This window comes from Ranitomeya imitator, chromosome 5 (assembly GCF_032444005.1).
Source record: "Ranitomeya imitator isolate aRanImi1 chromosome 5, aRanImi1.pri, whole genome shotgun sequence".
NCBI lineage: Eukaryota > Metazoa > Chordata > Amphibia > Anura > Dendrobatidae > Ranitomeya > Ranitomeya imitator.
The window spans coordinates 182,666,997-182,683,568 of NC_091286.1; the positions used below are offsets into that span (position 1 = coordinate 182,666,997).

General features: G+C 45.7%; 3 long non-coding RNA genes across 3 annotated transcripts; 2 read left to right on the forward strand and 1 right to left on the reverse strand.

Annotated features, from left to right (window-relative positions):
• Positions 1-505: 505 nt before the first annotated feature.
• Positions 506-1,784, reverse strand: LOC138680605 (uncharacterized). The gene is made up of 3 exons (XR_011321682.1): positions 1,726-1,784; positions 1,557-1,631; positions 506-1,051 (listed from the first exon to the last, which is right to left on the reverse strand). It is a non-coding gene; the product is annotated as an uncharacterized lncRNA (long non-coding RNA).
• Positions 1,785-2,218: 434 nt separating this feature from the next.
• LOC138680606 (uncharacterized) lies at positions 2,219-3,375 on the forward strand. The gene is made up of 3 exons (XR_011321683.1): positions 2,219-2,243; positions 2,918-3,111; positions 3,247-3,375. It is a non-coding gene; the product is annotated as an uncharacterized lncRNA (long non-coding RNA).
• An 11,225-nt stretch (positions 3,376-14,600) lies between these two features.
• LOC138680607 (uncharacterized) lies at positions 14,601-15,810 on the forward strand. The gene is made up of 4 exons (XR_011321684.1): positions 14,601-14,778; positions 14,869-14,933; positions 15,028-15,102; positions 15,265-15,810. It is a non-coding gene; the product is annotated as an uncharacterized lncRNA (long non-coding RNA).
• Positions 15,811-16,572: the final 762 nt, after the last annotated feature.

Genomic DNA, 16,572 nt, shown 5'->3' on the forward strand with positions numbered 1-16,572 from the left:
TTTTCCCTCTCCACTCACAGTCATTATTTGTGGGGGGCTAATCTATCCTTTGGGGATTTTCTCTGAGGCAAGATAGTTTTCCTGCTTCTATCTTTAGGAGTAGTTAGCTTTTAGGCTGTGTCGAGATGTCTAGGGAGTGACAGGTACATCCCACGGCTACTTCTAGTGTGGTGTTGAGCTTAGGGACTGCGGTCAGTACAGATACCACTTCCTTCAGAGCTCGTTCCATGTTGCTCCTAAACCCCCGCATCATAACAGGTATCCACTTCAGGCTCCACTCCTTTGGTGGCCTCCTCCCCATCTTCCCAAGGTGCAACTGGTACCACCTCTTTCCCTTTATGTCTCCGTCGACCAAAGGATTTGCCCTTCTTTTGGGGCTCTTCTTTACTGTGCTCCCCTACTTCCTTAGAGTCAGAGTCACCCTGGTATTCTGTGTCATACCCTACAGTATGGTGACCCCCCAAGCCACACTCTAACTGGGTGTATCAAAAAACTTGGCACTCAATAATGCTTGTAGAAAATAAAGTCATTTATTTTGCATCAGGACAAACAGATCAACTGTAGTTCGTATCTTGCTAAACGTTTTCGGTCCTTTGTGGACCTTCCTCAGAGCAAGTTTATCTAATGTAATACAGAGATTATACAAAATAGAAAAAAAGAAAAATAAGGATCAAAATAACAATCTGTCAATGTCAAAACACATTACATAACTCAATATAAGACAAAAAAAACATAAATAACTGCAATATATGTCAAAATGCTGAAATAACAGTGACTGCAGCTGTTAGACTAGTTTCCAGAGAGACAAGCTCAGAGCGTTTCCAGAGTGACAAAACACAAAACGTGACGTTCATTAAATAGAGAGTCATCAGTACCAACTTGAGATCCTAATGGAAAGGATATTATGGAACGGAGAGACGAACATATGTGCTCCTTATGGATCTAAGTGGGTGACGTAGATAAGCTGAGGTATCGTGATGCGTACTAGAGACGTGCCTAAAAGAACAATGCCATAATCGTGCTCTGGTGTACCGTGCCAACATCTCATGATCTGGAGAAGAGAACGTAGTGTCAAAAGCAGAGTGAGGCTAGGTTCACACTAGCGTTGCGCCGCCCTGCGTCGGCGACGCAACGCGCGACGCACGTAAAAACGCGCGCAAACGCGTGCAAAAACGCGCGCGTTTTGCGACGCGTGCGTCGTTTTTGACGAAAATCGGACGCACAGAAAATGCTACAATGTAGCGTTTTCTTGCGTCCGACGCTAGCGTCGGAAACGACGCACGTGGCGAAAAACGCCACCAAAACGACGCACGCGTCCCCTATGTTAAACATAGGGGCGCGTCGCCGCTGCGTCGCCGCTGCGTCGCCGGCGCGTCGCCGGCGCAACAGCGACGCACATTGGCGGAACGCCAATGTGAACGTAGCCTGATAAAACACAGAGGCAATCTCAACAGTTCAAGAGAAGTAAGATTACAAGGAAATACGGTGACAATGGGATAGCTGCCCATGTTGTGTGTCCTGTGATGCTAAATAGGCTGATACAAGAGAATAATCACCTGGAGCGTAGGATCTGGACATATACCCAGATGCATGAGTATACTGACACTATATGTAGAGGCAAATTTCAGAGGCTGCAATGTTCAAAAAGAGATTCAATAAGAATAACCCAGGATATAAGGGAAATCTACCACATGGTAAGTGTAGGATAATGATGGACACGCTTACCACTAATGGAGACCGTGACTGAGCAGATAAAGCTGCTTGGGCATACGATGTGCCCACACTGCACTAAAATGGTGAAACAATCAGGGCCGTATTTGCCACTAGGCACTCGAGGGCACGTGCCTAGGGCGGCGACATTGCGGGGGGGCGGCACCTGGGCAAGGATTTTTTTTTTTTTTTAAGTCACAAACGCGACCGACGCAAAACCCCGCCCCCCCGCCTGCCTCCCCGCGCCCCTCCCCGCCTCCGCATCCCACCCACCCTCCATGAAGAGAGACGATACTCACCTCCTGCTCCAGCCTCCAGCGATGCCTGTTCTCACCGTCTGTAGCGCGTCGTGAGTGAGCGGTCACATGGTACCGGTCATTAAGGTCATGAATATGCGCATATTCATGACCTTATTGAGCAGTATCACATGACCGCTCACTCAGTCAGGAAGAAGGCGCTGCGGCGGGACAGAGCGCCAGAGGGATGGCTGCGGCCGCGCAGTGTGTGGGACAGGCAGCTGAGCTGAGTGACAGGTGAGTATGAGGACGGACGGGGGCGATGTTCTGCAGGGAGGGGGGCGATGAAGCTCTGCAGGGAGGGAGGGAGGGAGGGGGGGCGATGATGAAGCTCTGCAGGGAGGGAGGGAGGGGGGCGATGATGAAGCTCTGCAGGGAGGGAGGGAGGGGGGGCGATGATGAAGCTCTGCAGGGAGGGAGGGGGGGCGATGATGAAGCTCTGCAGGGAGGGAGGGAGGGGGGGCGATGATGAAGCTCTGCAGGGAGGGAGGGAGGGGGGGCGATGATGAAGCTCTGCAGGGAGGGAGGGGGGGCGATGATGAAGCTCTGCAGGGAGGGAGGGGGGGCGATGATGAAGCTCTGCAGGGAGGGAGGGAGGGGGGGCGATGAAGCTCTGCAGGGAGGGAGGGGGGGCGATGAAGCTCTGCAGGGAGGGAGGGAGGGGGGGCGATGATGAAGCTCTGCAGGGAGGGAGGGGGGGCGATGATGAAGCTCTGCAGGGAGGGAGGGAGGGGGGGGCGATGATGAAGCTCTGCAGGGAGGGAGGGAGGGGGGGCGATGAAGCTCTGCAGGGAGGGAGGGAGGGGGGGCGATGAAGCTCTGCAGGGAGGGAGGGAGGGGGGGGCGATGTTCTGCAGCTGTCACGGTCCTGTAGAGTTATCGGACATGTTTGTCTTCTCTGTTGGGTGCAGATGGAGCAGATAACGGCAGACGACCCCCATCCTCCGCGGAGTCCCGTCCACACTGGGAGATCCCGCGTCCGCAGTCGCTTGTGCCGGTGTCACCCGCGCGGATCAGCGCCGTCCTCCCGCGGAAATATCCGGTGATCAGACAGCGAGGCTTCTACTCTGATATTCTGACCTATAGCGCCGCTCCTCTGGTGAAAGTGAGTGCAGGCGTCACATGACCGGCAGCCGCGTGCTATACTGTATGTGTCCACGGCTACAGAGCGCTCTGTCCCCGCCGTTCTCCGGTGTCTCCTTGTGCTGCAGCTTCAGCCGCCATTTCCATTATATTGCAGGATGTCAGCGCCGGACCGAGCGTTCAACCGAATCTCCTGAGACAAGTGGACGAGGAGCGCAACACCCCGAAAGGTGAGCGGAGGATACTTGTAACAACCACAGGAAGGTAGACCCCGGCAACCAGATCCAACAGTCACAATAGGAGATGTCACAGCTCACCTCCTCCTCCTCCTTAAAGGGAACCTGTCACCGCCAAAATCGCGGGTGAGGTAGGCACATCGGCATCAGGGGCTTATCTACAGCATTCTGGAATGCTGTAGATAAGCCCCTGATGTATCCTAAAACATGAGAAAAAGACGTTATATTATACTCACCCAGGGGCGGTCCCGCTGTTGGTCCGGGTCTGGCGCCTCCCATCTTCATCAGATGACGTCCTCTTCTGGTCTTCACGCCGCAGCTCCGGCGCAGGCGTACTTTGCCTGCCCTGTTGAGGGCAGAGTAAAGTACTGCATTGCGCAGGTGCCGGGAAAGGTCAGAGAGGCCCGGCGCCTGCACAATGCTGTACTTTGCTCTGCCCTCAACAGGGCAGGCAAAGTACGCCTGCGCCGGAGCTGCGGTGTGAAGACCAGAAGAGGACGTCATCTGATGAAGATGGGAGGCGCCGGACCCGGACCAACAGCGGGAACGCCCCTGGGTGAGTATAATATAACGTCTTTTTCTCATCTTTTAGGTTACATCGGGGGCTTATCTACAGCATTCCAGAATGCTGTAGATAAGCCCCTGATGCCGGTGGGCTTACCTCACCCACGATTTTGGGGGTGACAGGTTCCCTTTAACACCCTCCCATAGAAGTGAATGGTCCCCACAATACAGTCTGATGTTACTTACATATTACAGTGTCACCCGGGCTCAGTACATGGGGTGTCTCGCCCGTCACTCGGGCTCAGTACATGTGGTGTCTCGCCCGTCACTCGGGCTCAGTACATGTGGTGTCTCGCCCGTCACTCGGGCTCAGTACAGTCATGGTCAAAAGTATTGACACCCCTGCAATTCTGTCAGATAATACTCAGTTTCTTCCTGAAAATGATTGCAAACACAAATTCTTTGGTATTATTATCTTCATTTAATTTGTCTTAAATGAAGAAACACAAAAGAGAATGAAGCAAAAAGCAAAACATTGATCATTTCACACAAAACTCCAAAATTGGGCCAGACAAAAGTATTGGCACCCTCAGCCTAATACTTGGTTGCACAACCTTTAGCCAAAATAACTGCGACCAACCGCTTCCGGTAACCATCAATGAGTTGCTTCCAATGCTCTGCTGGAATTTTAGACCATTCTTCTTTGGCAAACTGCTCCAGGTCCCTGATATTTGAAGGGTGCCTTCTCCAAACTGCCATTTTTAGATCTCTCCGCAGGTGTCCTATGGGATTCAGGTCTGGACTCATTGCTGGCCACCTTAGAAGTCTCCAGTGCTTCCTCTCAAACCATTTTCTAGTGCTTTTTGAAGTGTGTTTTGGGTCATTGTCCTGCTGGAAGACCCATGACCTTTGAGGGAGACCCAGCTTTCTCACACTGGGCCCTACATTCTGCTGCAAAATTTGTTGGTAGTCTTCAGACTTCATAATGCCATGCACACGGTCAAGCAGTCCAGTGCCAGAGGCAGCAAAGCACCCCCAAAACATCAGGGAACTTCCGCCATGTTTGACTGTAGGGACCGTGTTCTTCTCTTTGAATGCCTCTTTTTTTTCTCCTGTAAACTCTATGTTGATGCCTTTGCCCAAAAAGCTCTACTTTTGTCTCATCTGACCAGAGAACATTCTTCCAAAACGTTTTAGGCTTTTTTAGGTAAGTTTTGGCAAACTCCAGCCTGGCTTTGTTATGTCTCGGGGTAAGAAGTGGGGTCTTCCTGGGTCTCCTACCATACAGTCCCTTTTCATTCAGACGCTGACGGATAGTACGGGTCGACACTGTTGTACCCTCGGACTGCAGGGCAGCTAGAACTTGTTTGGATGTTAGTCGAGGTTCTTTATCCAACATCCGCACAATCTTGCGTTGAAATCTCTTGTCAATTTTTCTTTTCCATCCACATCTAGGGAGGTTAGCCACAGTGCCATGGGCTTTACACTTCTTGATGACACTGCGCATGGTAGACACAGGAACATTCAGGTCTTTGGAGATGGACTTGTAGCCTTGAGATTGCTCATGCTTCCTCACAATTTGGTTTCTCAAGTCCTCAGACAGTTCTTTGGTCTTCTTTCTTTTCTCCATGCTCAATGTGGTACACACAAGGACACAGGACAGACGTGGCCATTATACAGTATGGAGCACTGTGTGGCCATTATACAGTATGGAACATCATGTAGGGCCATTATACAGTATGTGGAGCACTGCATAGCCATTGTACAGTATGAAGCACTGCATGGCCATATTTTTTTTTTGTTTTAATGTATATGAAACAGTGTGATCAGCAGTGCTAAATGGGTGTGGTTGGGACTTGGATATGGGTGTGATTAGTTGTGAAATGGGTGTGGTCAGAGGCGTGGCCTAAAATTTGCCGCGGCGCACTACGTGCACCGCAACCTTTAGACCTTTTTCCCTTCAAAAGTGGGGAGGTATGGCACCGCATTTCCCACATCACATCAAGTACCGCAAATCCCATAAGGAATGAATGAAACCAAACGCAGTGTTGCCGTAAGTGATCCGTTACGTGGCAGATGCAGAAAAACTGCCTGATCTGCTGCAAACGGCAACTTTCACATCAGTGATTCTTCCCAAAGTCACTGCCGATAGTGTCATACTCACCAGAGGGGGAGACAGCGCTAAAAGTGCCTAGGGCAGCAGAAACTCTAAATACGGCCCTGGAAACAATGATGGGTCAGTGTAACGCACTCACATAATGGAGGGGCGTTTAGAGGGGGGAACGCCACGTGTGTGTGCTTACCGTTCTGTTGCCTGGAGCGCTGGTGGCGTGCTGAGACGCTGAGGGAGTCACGCTGCAAGTGTGGCCAGAACTTCCGGGTATTTAGCTAGGAGGGGGCGTATCACATGCAGCTGCACGTCAGGGCAGTCATGTGACCACAGTGGGTGTGTGCAGGCACAGGGTATTGTGAGCCTGTATAAAGATACAGACGCTGCTGGCTCCATGTAGCAGAGGGGAATGAGTGTGTAGACACAGGAACTGATGTATGTGAGGGAATGGTAGCTCCTGGATTAAAAAGGAAGAGGGATGTAATACTAATGGTAACAAGGTTCCCAGGATGGGTGTAGTGTCATGTGCGGAAATAAACGTGGGCTATTGTGGCATACACAGAAGCGGCTAGGAGAGAACATACTGAAGAAATAAAGCAATAGGTAATCTGCTATAGTATGATATACTATACCGTGGATAGCACGGGGTGCCCAAAAAGAGTGACTAAGTGCAGGACTAGCGGTTCTATGAGGAAAAAGAGAACATAGATTAATGAAAGCACATGGATAATACTATAGACTGCAACAAAGCATGAATTACAGTGCGAGGGTTCAATTACAATGAATTGAATGCAACATGATGGAATCACATATAAAATGATGATATCATATAGTTGTCCATAGATCACAGAAAACTGGAGGTGTCGTAATCTCTATTTAGTCCCCTAGGTTCCAGAGTCTGAAGGGTAAAAATCCAATACGCCTCACGTTTCTTTAACAGTTTAACCCTGTTCTGTCCCCTTCTGTTAATGTCCACTTGTTCTAGAACTTGGAACCTCAGTTGGGCCAGATTATGCCCTGCATTGTGAAAATGATACGGAAGGGGGAGATGGTTCTTCTTACACCTTATGTTAGATTTACAGTTAAGTCCATATATATTTGGACAGAGACAACATTTTTCTAATTTTGGTTATAGACATTACCACAATGAATTTTAAACAAAACAATTCAGATGCAGTTGAAGTTCAGACTTTCAGCTTTCATTTGAGGGTACCCTCATTAAAATTGGATGAAGGGTTTCAGAGTTTCAGCTCCTTAACATGTGCCACCCTGTTTTTAAAGGGACAAAAAGTAATTGGACAGATTCAATAATTTTAAATAAAATGTTCATTTCTAGTACTTGGTTGAAAACCCTTTGTTGGCAATGACTGCCTGAAGTCTTGAACTCATGGACATCACCAGATGCTGTGTTTCCTCCTTTTTGATGCTCTGCCAGGCCTTCACTCCGGTGGTTTTCAGTTGCTGTTTATTTGTGGGCCTTTCTGTCTGAAGTTTAGTCTTTAACAAGTGAAATGCATGCTCAATTGGGTTGAGATCAGATGACTGACTTGGCCATTCAAGAATATTCCACTTCTTTGCTTTAATAATCTCCTGGGTTGTTTTGGCTTTATGTTTTGGGTCATTGTCCATCTGTAGTATGAAACGACGACCAATCAATTTTGCTGCATTTGGCTGGATCTGAGCACACAGTATGGCTCTGAATAGCTCAGAATTCATTCGGCTGCTTCTGTCCTGTGTCACATCATCAATAAACACTAGTGACCCAGTGCCACTGGCAACCATGCATGCTCAAGCCATCACACTGCCTCCGCCATGTTTTACAGATGATGTGGTATGCTTTGGATCATGAGCTGTACCACACCTTCGCCATACTTTTCTCTTTCCATCATTCTGGTAGAGGTTGATCTTGGCTTCATCTGTCCAAAGAATGTTCTTCCAGTACTGTGCTGGCTTTTTTTAGATGTTTTTTAGCAAAGTCCAGTCTAGCCTTTTTATTCTTGATGCTTATGAGTGGCTTGCACCGTGCAGTGAACCCTCTGTATTTACTTTCATCCAGTCTTCTCTTTATGGTAGATTTGGATATTGATACGCCTACCTCCTGGACTGTGTTGTTCACTTGGTTGGCTGTTGTGAAATGGTTTCTCTTCACCATGGAGATTATTCTGCGATCATCCACCACTGTTGTCTTCCGTGGGCGCCCAGGTCTTTTTGCATTGATGAGTTCACCAGTGCTTTCTTTCTTTCTCAGGATGTACCAAACTGTAGATTTTGCCACTCCTAATATTGTAGCAATTTCTCGGATGGGTTTTTTCTGTTTTCGCAGCTCAAGGATGGCTTGTTTCACCTGCATGGAAAGCTCCTTTGACCGCATGTTTACTTCACAGCAAAACCTTCCAAATGCAAGCACCACACCTCAAATTAACTCCAGTCCTTTTATCTGCTTAATTGAGAATGACATAATGAAGGGATTGCCCACACCTGTCCATGAAATAGCCTTGGAGTCAATTGTCCAATTACTTTTGGTCCCTTTAAAAACAGGGTGGCACATGTTAAGGAGCTGAAACTCCTAAACCCTTCATCCAATTTTAATGTGGGTACCCTCAAATGAAAGCTGAAAGTCTGAACTTCAACTGCATCTGAATTGTTTTGTTTAAAATTCATTGTGGTAATGTCTATTACCAAAATTAGAAAAATGTTGTCTCTGTCCAAATATATATGGACTTAACTGTATGTTGTGATATCCTATCACGTATGGCTTGCGTGGTCTCTCCCACATATGCAAGGCCGCAAGGGCACTTGATCATGTAGACCACATACATGGAATCACAGGTGAAGAAGCCTTTCGCCGGGTAACCCTGGCCTGTGTGGGGGTGAAAAAAATGATCACCCTTCTGGATATTGTTGCATTGGAGGCATTTGAGACAGGGAAAAGTACCCTGTCTCTGTGACTGTAAAAACAACTGTTTTGGAATCCTGATATTGGACCCAATATCAGCCCTTACCAGTTTGTCCCTAATGTTGGTGGGTCGGCGGTAGCAGGGGAGAAACGGTTGTTGGAACTCAGGGATGTTAGGATAACTCTTACTGAGAATGTTCCAATGTTTATGTAGTGAAGCCTGGACCCGCTTGGAGTAAGGGTGGAAGGTATTAACAAAGGGTATGCGCGAAGTGGAGACCCTGTTTCTGGGGGTAGCATGTCTTGCAGAGGTCAGGAGTTGTGATGGATAGCCCCTGGTGGAAAATTTCTCTTCCATTTCATCAAGTCTTAGTGTCTTAGTGTCTTCCTGGGTTACAATCCTTTTGACTCTCTGGAACTGTGAAATAGGAATGGACTTCTTAATGGCTGGGGGGTGGAAACTAGTATATTCTAGTAAGCTGTTCCTATCTGTGGTTTTGGTGAACAGATCTATAGAAAGGGTACCTTCTGCATTCTTTTGTAACATGGTATCAAGGAAACTAATCATTTCCGTACTGTACTGCAGGGTAAATTTGAGTTCGGGCCAAATACTATTGATGTGAGAGTCAAAAAGTAAAAGTGTTTCTATTGGCCCGTTCCAGATACAAAAGATATCATCTATGAATCTCCGCCACAATCTGGAGTGTTGCATGAATAATGGATGATTATAAACAAAATCCTCCTCAAATGACGCCATGTAGGCCACCGCATATGGGGGCGCTACATTAGACCCCATCGCGGTCCCCTGTCGCTGAATGTAAAACATGTCCTGGAACATAAAATAGTTTTCCCTGAGGACTAGGTTTTTTCTATTTTGTATAATCTCTGTATTACATTAGATAAACTTGCTCTGAGGAAGGTCCACAAAGGACCGAAAACGTTTAGCAAGATACGAGCTACAGTTGATCTGTTTGTCCTGATGCAAAATAAATGACTTTATTTTCTACAAGCATTATTGAGTGCCAAGTTTTTTGATACAGTTGATTCATGCAACACTCCAGATTGTGGCGGAGATTCATCGATGATATCTTTTGTATCTGGGACGGGCCAATAGAAACACTTTTACTTTTTGACTCTCACATCAATAGTATTTGGCCCGAACTCAAATTTACCCTGCAGTACAGTACGGAAATGATTAGTTTCCTTGATACCATGTTACAAAAGAACGCAGAAGGTACCCTTTCTATAGATCTGTTCACCAAAACCACAGATAGGAACAGCTTACTAGAATATACTAGTTTCCACCCCCCAGCCATTAAGAAGTCCATTCCTATTTCACAGTTCCAGAGAGTCAAAAGGATTGTAACCCAGGAAGACACTAACATAGTAACATAGTAACATAGTTAGTAAGGCCGAAAAAAGACATTTGTCCATCCAGTTCAGCCTATATTCCATCATAATAAATACCCAGATCTACGTCCTTCTACAGAACCTAATAATTGTATGATACAATATTGTTCTGCTCCAGGAAGACATCCAGGCCTCTCTTGAACCCCTCAACTGAGTTCGCCATCACCACCTCCTCAGGCAAGCAATTCCAGATTCTCACTGCCCTAACAGTAAAGAATCCTCTTCTATGTTGGTGGAAAAACCTTCTCTCCTCCAGACGCAAAGAATGCCCCCTTGTGCCTGTCACCTTCCTTGGTATAAACAGATCCTCAGCGAGATATTTGTATTGTCCCCTTATATACTTATACATGGTTATTAGATCGCCCCTCAGTCGTCTTTTTTCTAGACTAAATAATCCTAATTTCGCTAATCTATCTGGGTATTGTAGTTCTCCCATCCCCTTTATTAATTTTGTTGCCCTCCTTTGTACTCTCTCTAGTTCCATTATATCCTTCCTGAGCACCGGTGCCCAAAACTGGACACAGTACTCCATGTGTGGTCTAACTAGGGATTTGTACAGAGGCAGTATAATGCTCTCATCATGTGTATCCAGACCTCTTTTAATGCACCCCATGATCCTGTTTGCCTTGGCAGCTGCTGCCTGGCACTGGCTGCTCCAGGTAAGTTTATCATTAACTAGGATCCCCAAGTCCTTCTCCCTGTCAGATTTACCCAGTGGTTTCCCGTTCAGTGTGTAATGGTGATATTGATTCCCTCTTCCCATGTGTATAACCTTACATTTATCATTGTTAAACCTCATCTGCCACCTTTCAGCCCAAGTTTCCAACTTATCCAGATCCATCTGTAGCAGAATACTATCTTCTCTTGTATTAACTGCTTTACATAGTTTTGTATCATCTGCAAATATCGATATTTTACTGTGTAAACCTTCTACCAGATCATTAATGAATATGTTGAAGAGAACAGGTCCCAATACTGACCCCTGCGGTACCCCACTGGTCACAGCGACCCAGTTAGAGACTATACCATTTATAACCACCCTCTGCTTTCTATCACTAAGCCAGTTACTAACCCATTTACACACATTTTCCCCCAGACCAAGCATTCTCATTTTGTGTACCAACCTCTTGTGCGGCACGGTATCAAACGCTTTGGAAAAATCGAGATATACCACGTCCAATGACTCACCGTGGTCCAGCCTGTAGCTTACCTCTTCATAAAAACTGATTAGATTGGTTTGACAGGAGCGATTTCTCATAAACCCATGCTGATATGGAGTTAAACAGTTATTCTCATTGAGATAATCCAGAATAACATCCCTCAGAAACCCTTCAAATATTTTACCAACAATAGAGGTTAGACTTACTGGCCTATAATTTCCAGGTTCACTTTTAGAGCCCTTTTTGAATATTGGCACCACATTTGCTATGCGCCAGTCCTGCGGAACAGACCCTGTCGCTATAGAGTCACTAAAAATAAGAAATAATGGTTTATCTATTACATTACTTAGTTCTCTTAGTACTCGTGGGTGTATGCCATCCGGACCCGGAGATTTATCTATTTTAATCTTATTTAGCCGGTTTTGCACCTCTTCTTGGGTTAGATTGGTGACCCTTAATATAGGGTTTTCATTGTTTCTTGGGATTTCACCTAGCATTTCATTTTCCACCGTGAATACCGTGGAGAAGAAGGTGTTTAATATGTTAGCTTTTTCCTCGTCATCTACAACCATTCTTTCCTCACTATTTTTTAAGGGGCCTACATTTTCAGTTTTTATTCTTTTACTATTGATATAGTTGAAGAACAGTTTGGGATTAGTTTTACTCTCCTTAGCAATGTGCTTCTCTGTTTCCTTTTTGGCAGCTTTAATTAGTTTTTTAGATAAAGTATTTTTCTCCCTATAGTTTTTTAGAGCTTCAATGGTGCCATCCTGCTTTAGTAGTGCAAATGCTTTCTTTTTACTGTTAATTGCCTGTCTTACTTCTTTGTTTAGCCACATTGGGTTTTTCCTATTTCTAGTCCTTTTATTCCCACAAGGTATAAACCGCTTACACTGCCTATTTAGGATGTTCTTAAACATTTCCCATTTATTATCTGTATTCTCATTTCTGAGGATATTGTCCCAGTCTACCAGATTAAGGGCATCTCTAAGCTGTTCAAACTTTGCCTTCCTAAAGTTCAATGTTTTTGTGACTCCCTGACAAGTCCCCCTAGTGAAAGACAGGTGAAACTGCACAATATTGTGGTCGCTATTTCCTAAATGCCCAACCACCTGCAGATTTGTTATTCTGTCAGGTCTATTAGATAGTATTAGGTCTAAAAGTGCTGCTCCTCTGGTTGGATTCTGCACCAATTGTGAAAGATAATTTTTCTTAGTTATTAGCAGAAACCTGTTGCCTTTATGGGTTTCACAGGTTTCTGTTTCCCAGTTAATATCCGGGTAGTTAAAGTCCCCCATAACCAGGACCTCATTATGGGTTGCAGCTTCATCTATCTGCTTTAGAAGTAGACTTTCCATGCTTTCTGTTATATTTGGGGGTTTGTAACAGACCCCAATGAGAATTTTGTTACCATTTTTCCCTCCATGAATTTCAACCCATATGGACTCGACATCCTCATTCCCTTCGCTAATATCCTCCCTTAAAGTGGACTTTAGACAAGACTTTACATAGAGACAAACCCCTCCTCCTCTCCGATTTTTACGATCCTTTCTAAACAGACTGTAACCCTGTAAGTTAACTGCCCAGTCATAGCTTTCATCTAACCATGTCTCGGTTATTCCCACTATGTCAAAGTTACCTGTAGATATTTCTGCTTCTAGTTCTTCCATCTTGTTTGTCAGGCTTCTGGCGTTTGCGAGCATGCAGTTTAGAGGATTTTGTTTTGTTCCAATCTCCTCACTGTGGATTGTTTTAGAAATGTTCTTACCTCCCTTCTGAGTATGTTTTCCTGGGTCGTCTTTGTTCGAGTTTAATGCTTTTCTTCCCGTCCCCTCTTCTTCTAGTTTAACGCCCTCCTGATGAGTGTAGCGAGTCTTCTGGCGAATGTGTGTTTCCCAGGTTTGTTGAGGTGTAGTCCGTCTCTGGCGAGGAGTCAGACACTAAGACACTAAGACTTGATGAAATGGAAGAGAAATTTTCCACCAGGGGCTATCCATCACAACTCCTGACCTCTGCAAGACATGCTACCCCCAGAAACAGGGTCTCCACTTCGCGCATACCCTTTGTTAATACCTTCCACCCTTACTCCAAGCGGGTCCAGGCTTCACTACATAAACATTGGAACATTCTCAGTAAGAGTTATCCTAACATCCCTGAGTTCCAACAACCGTTTCTCCCCTGCTACCGCCGACCCACCAACATTAGGGACAAACTGGTAAGGGCTGATATTGGGTCCAATATCAGGATTCCAAAACAGTTGTTTTTACAGTCACAGAGACAGGGTACTTTTCCCTGTCTCAAATGCCTCCAATGCAACAATATCCAGAAGGGTGATCATTTTTTTCACCCCCACACAGGCCAGAGTTACCCGGCGAAAGGCTTCTTCACCTGTGATTCCATGTATGTGGTCTACATGATCAAGTGCCCTTGCGGCCTTGCATATGTGGGAGAGACCACGCAAGCCATACGTGATAGGATATCACAACATAAATCTAACATAAGGTGTAAGAAGAACCATCTCCCCCTTCCGTATCATTTTCACAATGCAGGGCATAATCTGGCCCAACTGAGGTTCCAAGTTCTAGAACAAGTGGACATTAACAGAAGGGGACAGAACAGGGTTAAACTGTTAAAGAAACGTGAGGCGTATTGGATTTTTACCCTTCAGACTCTGGAACCTAGGGGACTAAATAGAGATTACGACACCTCCAGTTTTCTGTGATCTATGGACAACTATATGATATCATCATTTTATATGTGATTCCATCATGTTGCATTCAATTCATTGTAATTGAACCCTCGCACTGTAATTCATGCTTTGTTGCAGTCTATAGTATTATCCATGTGCTTTCATTAATCTATGTTCTCTTTTTCCTCATAGAACCGCTAGTCCTGCACTTAGTCACTCTTTTTGGGCACCCCGTGCTATCCACGGTATAGTATATCATACTATAGCAGATTACCTATTGCTTTATTTCTTCAGTATGTTCTCTCCTAGCCGCTTCTGTGTATGCCACAATAGCCCACGTTTATTTCCGCACATGACACTACACCCATCCTGGGAACCTTGTTACCATTAGTATTACATCCCTCTTCCTTTTTAATCCAGGAGCTACCATTCCCTCACATACATCAGTTCCTGTGTCTACACACTCATTCCCCTCTGCTACATGGAGCCAGCAGCGTCTGTATCTTTATACAGGCTCACAATACCCTGTGCCTGCACACACCCACTGTGGTCACATGACTGCCCTGACGTGCAGCTGCATGTGATACGCCCCCTCCTAGCTAAATACCCGGAAGTTCTGGCCACACTTGCAGCGTGACTCCCTCAGCGTCTCAGCACGCCACCAGCGCTCCAGGCAACAGAACGGTAAGCACACACACGTGGCGTTCCCCCCTCTAAACGCCCCTCCATTATGTGAGTGCGTTACACTGACCCATCATTGTTTCACCATTTTAGTGCACAGTGTGGGCACATCGTATGCCCAAGCAGCTTTATCTGCTCAGTCACGGTCTCCATTAGTGGTAAGCTTGTCCATCATTATCCTACACTTACCATGTGGTAGATTTCCCTTATATCCTGGGTTATTCTTATTGAATCTCTTTTTGAACATTGCAGCCTCTGAAATTTGCCTCTACATATAGTGTCAGTATACTCATGCATCTGGGTATATGTCCAGATCCTACGCTCCAGGTGATTATTCTCTTGTATTAGCCTATTTAGCATCACAGGACACACAACATGGGCAGCTATCCCATTGTCACCGTATTTCCTTGTAATCTTACTTCTCTTGAACTGTTGAGATTGCCTCTGTGTTTTATTACTCTGCTTTTGACACTACGTTCTCTTCTCCAGATCATGAGATGTTGGCACGGTACACCAGAGCACGATTATGGCATTGTTCTTTTAGGCACGTCTCTAGTACGCATCACGATACCTCAGCTTATCTACGTCACCCACTTAGATCCATAAGGAGCACATATGTTCGTCTCTCCGTTCCATAATATCCTTTCCATTAGGATCTCAAGTTGGTACTGACGACTCTCTATTTAATGGACGTCACGTTTTGTGTTTTGTCACTCTGGAAACGCTCTGAGCTTGTCTCTCTGGAAACTAGTCTAACAGCTGCAGTCACTGTTATTTCAGCATTTTGACATATATTGCAGTTATTTATGTTTTTTTTGTCTTATATTGAGTTATGTAATGTGTTTTGACATTGACAGATTGTTATTTTGATCCTTATTTTTCTTTTTTTCTATTTTGTATAATCTCTGTATTACATTAGATAAACTTGCTCTGAGGAAGGTCCACAAAGGACCGAAAACGTTTAGCAAGATACGAGCTACAGTTGATCTGTTTGTCCTGATGCAAAATAAATGACTTTATTTTCTACAAGCATTATTGAGTGCCAAGTTTTTTGATACAGTTGATTTAAGGGGCTGGAAACCCTACTTGAGCACCTCTACTCACAAATCTATAGGGTGCTGTGTATCTTGTTCTTGTTACTCTAACTGGGTGTCAGCTCTACTCTGTTTAACCACCACATCCTTATCTACCAGATCATTACCAGTCACACTGTCGCACACTTCTGGTGACTTCAGGTCAGTAAGTTCGGCAGACGCACCTTTTCCTCTGGTCACCCTTATACCTGGACCATCAGTGTTGGGAGGTGTTTCTGCCAACGTCATGTCACTAAGTTGGGCCCGTTCACCATTTTCTTTGGTCATGCCCAGCTTAGGTCTGTCAACTCTAGGGGGCGCATTCTCAACATTACTACCTCCCATACACATAATTTCCACAAACACTTCACCCTTTTCCCACCAGTCCCACAATGCTTCCAAATCTTGTCCTATTACCATAGGACACGGCAAGTTCGAGAGTACAGCCACCTCATGGTATGTGGAAATATCAGCTGCGACAATGTAGAGAGTGGCTACCTGAAGACCTTTAGTGTCCCCACCCATGCCACTTACCTTCGCCTTTGTCCCAGGTGACACAGAACTTCCTGGGAGGGTCCTCAGCAAAGATGCTTCTCTCCCCGGGTCTAACAACCCCCGCACACGCTCTCCATCCAGCCAAAAAGGACACAGTCTGTTATGAACTGGTGATTCAGAAACACAATGGACCTGGTGGTTAAGAGCACACAAAGTGACCTGATAGTTA